Raw genomic sequence first — 6229 nt, forward strand, 5'->3', positions numbered from 1 at the left:
GTCGGATACTGTTGCTACCCTGCCCCTGTGAGAAAGCAGCGTTTCAGCGTATCGGCTGCGGAGGATCTTCAGTTTTTTCCCGACAGCAGAGGCCTTGCCTCCGGAGACCGCTCGAATTAGTTTTCCCGACCTGGACTGGGAGAAAGCCGCTCAAAATAGCCGGCGTCTCGACTAGGACTTGGGGAACGGTAACGCCGAGGAGAGGACGATCTAGAGTCATAGCGGCCGTATGTCCCAGGCCTCTGACGGGCCGTCAGGTGCGCTTCGATTTCGAATGGTCATTCGCCATTCCGTCGGCAAGGGTCGTGGGGCGCAAAACCACGCAAGCCCACTCGGTGATATGAGCAGGCCCTGTAAATATGACCCGCCTCACCACAGTGGTAGCAGAGGGGCCGCCGGTTTGGTGCACGCCACACGTCCCATTTCCGTTGCCGCTGATAGGCTGGTCGAGAAGGCACACGGGGAAAACCAGACTGCTGTACTGCTTGAGTCGCGATATTGACTGTATTGACGTCGTAGCCAGGTGCTGGCGACCGGCAGAGGACAGATTCATATATGTAGGTCCGACTTCAGTCTGGCTAGGACCCTCAGGGAGTTGTTGCTGCACTGCTAGGCGCGCGTCGTCCCGGACGACTTCCGACAGCTATGTATTAAAAGGCGCGCTGAAAGGCAGCTGAAGCGCTTGTAGTTCCTCGCGGACGATCGACCTGATTAGGTCACGTAAGGCGACCACATCGCTTCCTAGCGACATTGAAGAAACAGCAGGGCCGAGCGTGCTCTTATGCTGATTGCATTGCCGGGCTCGTTGGCAGAGCGTTGTGTCCAGTGGTGGTCGCCTCAGTGAGGAATTCGGCTACAGTACGCGGTGTGCTGCGCACAAGGCCGTGCAGAAAGCTCCTGCTTGACCCCACGCATGAGGTGGCGAAGCTTCTTCTCCTCCGCCATGAAGGGGTCGGCACCGCAGCTTCCGCTTTCTCCCGGCGGTCTGCGTTGGGGAATGTAGATAGGAGATTTTGGCGAAATGTCAACCAGGTAGACAGATTGCTCTCGTGGTTCTCGAACCATGTCATAGCGGATTCTTGCTGGACTCAAAAACGCGCCGCTTTCGGGGAACGCCAGATGGTTGTGCTTGGGCATCTGGTTTACAAAGACGGTGTTAGGCCCGACCTACAGAATATTTAAGCTGTCAGTGCCCAAGTCTGCGAAAAAACTACAGGAGGTTCTTGGGCCTCTGCTCTTAATTTTGGCACTTCCCCAAGTTTGCTGACATAGCCTAATCGCTTACATGCCTCTTTCAAAAAGGTATTCCATTCAAATTGACTCCCGAATGTGATTCTGCGTTTTCCCCACCTCAAGTTTATTCTTACCTCGCAGCCCATACTGCGTCATTTCGGCCCGACAGCTCCTGCTGCAGTCTACACTAACACCAGTGCAATCAGCGTAGGTGCTGTGCTCATATAATGGCACATCGGGAACCAACACTTTGTCGCTTACGCGAGTCACACGCTCAGCAAGTCTGAGCGCAGTTATACCGTGACGGAAGAATAGTGCCTTGCCATTGTTTCCGGCGTACAGCGATTTCACTTGTACCTTCATGAACGTGCCCTTACAGTCATCCCTGATCGTCATTCGCTTTGCTGGCTGGTGACTCTGCGCAACCGTGTGGTCGTTTGGCTCAGTAGGCATTACGCCTTCAGACGTTCAACGTTAAAGTGTCGTACAAACCTGGTCGCCAGCATGCCGACGCTGACTGCCTCTCGCGACTACTCACTGCGACGATGACAATTTTGACGACTAGCTTGCCGCCATTTCCGTGCAATTTCTGGATCTTGCCTCTTTCCAGCGATAACAACGCAACGACCAAGACTTGGTACCACGTTTTAAAAAAGCTCGTGATCCGGCATCTGAAAACACTTTCTGCATTCGCGATTATTTATTCTGCCGGAAAAGGTACTCGTGTGGCGGTGCGCTTTCGGCTCGTCATTCCAGCTAGCCTTTACTCTTCTATTCTACACGAAGTGAACGATGACGATGCAGCTGAGCACTTGCTTTTTGCAAGGACCCTTATCCGCATTAAGTAACCCTTCTACTGGCCAATATGCGTCGAAAGACTCAGTGTTATGTGACCTGTGCGCCGAGCCTGTGGTTCAAGTTCCCCACTTCTCCACCGGGCCGCTCACCTATGGTGGCACCACCGACCACACCATATGAGCAAATGGGTATTGACCTCATAGGCCCGTTTCCCCGCTCGTCCAAAGGCAATCAGTGGGTTATTGGGTATGTTGATCATCTCTCACGTTACTGTGACACATTCAACATATGTCGTTACTCGGCAACACCTTGACGCACTCTTAGGACGAGAGTTGCACGAACTCAACCAAGGAAGGTATACTTTTGTTTTGGCGAGCTACCTATTTATTTTTGTCTGTTATCTACCCCACTCTATATGTGATACCACGCCGGGCCCTTTAAAGGTATATTAATGGTGACGAAGATATTCCTTAAATTGGGCTCTAGTAGGTAAGTGTACCTCCGCAAATATATTATTCGATGAGAGGACATGGCATGGTAAATGTCACAGCCAGGCAAGTAATTGACTTATAAATAATGATGAACTCCTTAACCGATCAGGCCAACGTCAATGCCTTTATTCGTTACATAAAGGTGGACCTATTTGCTGACTACTTCATTAGATGAAGTTCGTCTACAGCAGGCGCGATCCGAGTTATTCCCTTCCACTGTTTTTCCTGATGTGCAATTACGCATGTCAGAATTTGGAAGTCGACGCAAATTTTCCCCTGTTGGAAAAAATTTGTTGAATTGGGCCTTTCGCCTATTTGGATGGCCGTAAAACAAAAAAGCATCAACTTCACTATTGGCTCTACGCCGTCGCCAAATGGAACAGTGCATCACGCCGGGAGGAGCACCACATGGAGCATAACAATTGGGAGACTCCTAAGCTACGACCTGAATGACGCAAGAACTTTGATGGGGCACTAAAGGAGGCTGTGGTCCTTCTTACGATGTAGCGCATGTAGCGTGAGGGCCCCATGCCGCAGAAAGTATGCTGTCGGCGTTTTTGTTCTTGGCTGTTTTAGCACGAAAATCAGCATGCGGTGCTGCCGCAGTGCAGGTGGCGCGAGCGTCATCTGCAATCAACAAAGGAGATCCCGAGCTGATTGACTTCCTTCGAGATCACCTTCTTTAGATTGAGGCATGTTAGTTTGATGGCAGGCGTCAGCCGTAAATATTTGTTGGTTGTCGAATAGCAATTGACGCTGTTTGCCAACTATGGGACGATATCCAAAAAAGATCTACGGCTTTTAATACCTGCTCACGCGTACACCCTAGCAGGATCCTCTTCAAAGCATATTTGGTCACATCAGACAGAAGCAAGGATGTAACATCAACCCTAATATGTCGCAATTTATTTCTGGTCTGAACGATATCTGTATCAGAATGTTTAAACTATCCGAATATGAAAATGTGGAGGACGATGGATGTGACCATCTTCATAAGCCCTCGCAATTCTCCCTCACTGGTGAACCGGTTGTGGCAACGAAGGCTTTCCACAGCATGATGACTTTCCCTCCTTGGAGGATCTTTCTGAACTTGCTAGCAATGTTTCTACGCATCAGTGATGACTCGGCAGCTTATTATGTTGCTGGCTTTCTGATCAAACTGCTTGTTGGGAAATCAGATAACACCTGCAGTTGTCCACAGTTGCTGAGAGCGACAGTCATACAGTGCACAGTCATCACCAATATTTCACTGTTCTCAAAACGTACCGCATGCCTAACAATCTGTTTGTTAATCTGACTGTGCCATCAAAAAACGTTTTTCTCATGTACAGTTGCTTGAATTGCACTTTCTTGTAATAATTGAGGCCACTGTACATCTCCCAAATATCTATGATGTTTTTATCACCATTTGTCGCGTGTGGGCGATTTTCAGTTGTACTTTCTGAGTTTCACAAGAGGTTTGTAAGAATGTTTTGCCTAGTTGGTTTCAATTGACATGTGCGATTCATGAACCGAAAATTAGATAAGGTTAGGTTTACGTCTTCGGTTTTGATATGCAACTTGACAAGTTTAATGGTTATAAAATAATTTGCACAAACGTATATACATTTTTCGAAGAGACAGTAAATTGCTGTGCAGTTTCTTGAAATGATCTGCATGTCCTTGAAATCTAATAACAATGACGGTCGTGTCTGCATTTTTGGTAATCTGAACCACTTACGGGCCAACTTTGGGTATTTGATGCATATCGGTAGATCGCTACGTGCGTTTTAGCGCAAATCACATATTGATAGCAAAAACACATGTGATGTGGGAATGTTTTAAAATGAATTATACATAAGGTGGTAAGCATCATAATTTTTATGCGGGCAAGGTTCAACTTGTCACTCTTTGCATAGTCGAGCTCTGTGTCGACTTCGTACTTCCCGTCACTCCCGCCGTCAAACTTTTTCATAATAATCATTAAGCTTGCAGCGAATGATGGGGAACTGTTTGTCGTCTCTTGTTATTACTCATTTCTAATGGGAACGAACAAGCTATGCACAGCCATTTTCAGAAGTAAAGAACCCAAAGAGCTTGTTTCTCAACTGTAAAGTAGCGCTCTTGTAGCATTACCTATATGATATTTGGTGTGCTGCCGATGATTGACAGTTTAAACAATACTCAAAAATTGCGACTAAGTGGTGCATAAAAGAGGGAAACGGGCTTACCTTTATTTTGATCATGTCCATCTTGTCTTACCGTTTTCTGCAAGCACTAGCAATGTGTTGACTTTTTTGTGTTGTGTTCTCACTGTTATTATGTCTATTCCGATCTGCTTATGTTAAGGAACGCAGTTGCCTTTCTATCGAGCCTTTTTCCGCTATACTGGTCTAGATTTGCGCCCCGATTGAGTGCTCATTTTTATCTTGCCCTGAAAAAAAAAAAAGTTTCGACACTCCGCCTCTTTATTGAATATTGCATACTGAGTGACTACTTGCTCCAAACTAAAGACGAGATGCCATACAGAAAGAATCTTTGTTAATATATGAATCTATGCCTGCAATTTCAAGAGCATGTTTCTGTACAATTTACAATAACAATAATTTCTAGACGTCAAAATTATGAGAAGGTAATAAATAGACAATTTATCTACCTCAGGCCGCAGACAAACGTGGGTAATACGCAAGCAATTCGAAATTTTCGCCATTGGAACCGGAACAAGAAGTGCGTGCCAGTCGCTTTCACGCACCTTGGGTGTGGCAGAATTCACTGGGCGGCGTATAAGCCATTTAAAATTCGCGCCAGGGAAACTGAAACCGGAAGCATTCGAAAGTGTTGGCCAATTGTTCTCATCCATAGCTAGGCACGCTAGAGTCGATTGGGCGGCTGAATTCTGTGGGAGTGTCATCTCTTATTCATTCCTTCTCTGTGGCGTTGCAGGGAAGAAGGAAGGCGGTCAGGGTAGGCTCGACATATGCGAAACCTGTTCAGAAGCGAAGCAAAAAGGCTGCTGCTTCAAAGCTGCGGCGCTGGAGGAAGAGGAGAGGTCGCCCCGGTTCGAATTCACTTTTAGGCGCACTTGACTACTTTCTGTCGATGCTATGCTTCTTGGGTTACTATGGAGGGTAGTGCAAGGCCATCCCGGTGTCTGAGGAATAATATTGCCAATGGCGGGAACAACAGCGGACAAGACGACAGCGGCTGTAGGAGTCAACGGAGGTTGATGTCATTTCTAAGATACAGAAACATGTGGACGCCGAAGGGCGCTATGTATAAAAAATAGGTTCGCAAGAACCCGATGACAAGGGCAATAGTTCTAGAGATCTTGTATTTGAAAAAGCTGTTCGTGTGGATGACGTCAAACTGATTCACTGATCACGAAATTGTGTTTGTGAACTGCGATACAAAATGTTATTAGTATCCTACACCATCACCAATAATGGCATTAATTTAAAACAATTCTGTGTGTAGCAAAGGCAATGGGGGGTTTGGAATCATAACTCCCTAATTAACACAGCAAAATAACGTTTAAAATTCAGACATAGCAAACACAATTTTATCAGAACGTCCCGCTGTTGCACGATATTCAGTGATTAATTGCATTAAACCGTCGGTATTTTAATCACATTTAACTCCCTCAGCAAAGCCCGTCGAGAAACTTTCCCATGATGAATAATGATGTTCATCATATGTATAGTATGACAATAACTGATCCTTAGTTATTT

General features: G+C 46.5%; 1 pseudogene; it reads left to right on the forward strand.

The window, feature by feature from the left end:
- The first annotated feature begins 229 nt into the window (after window positions 1–229).
- On the forward strand, window positions 230–5587 carry LOC146199862 (uncharacterized; annotated as a pseudogene).
- Window positions 5588–6229: the final 642 nt, after the last annotated feature.

The sequence above is a fragment of the Amblyomma maculatum genome, chromosome 2, assembly GCF_055883805.1.
Source record: "Amblyomma maculatum isolate TAMU_Amacu chromosome 2, ASM5588380v1, whole genome shotgun sequence".
In the NCBI taxonomy this organism is placed as follows: Eukaryota; Metazoa; Arthropoda; class Arachnida; order Ixodida; family Ixodidae; genus Amblyomma; species Amblyomma maculatum.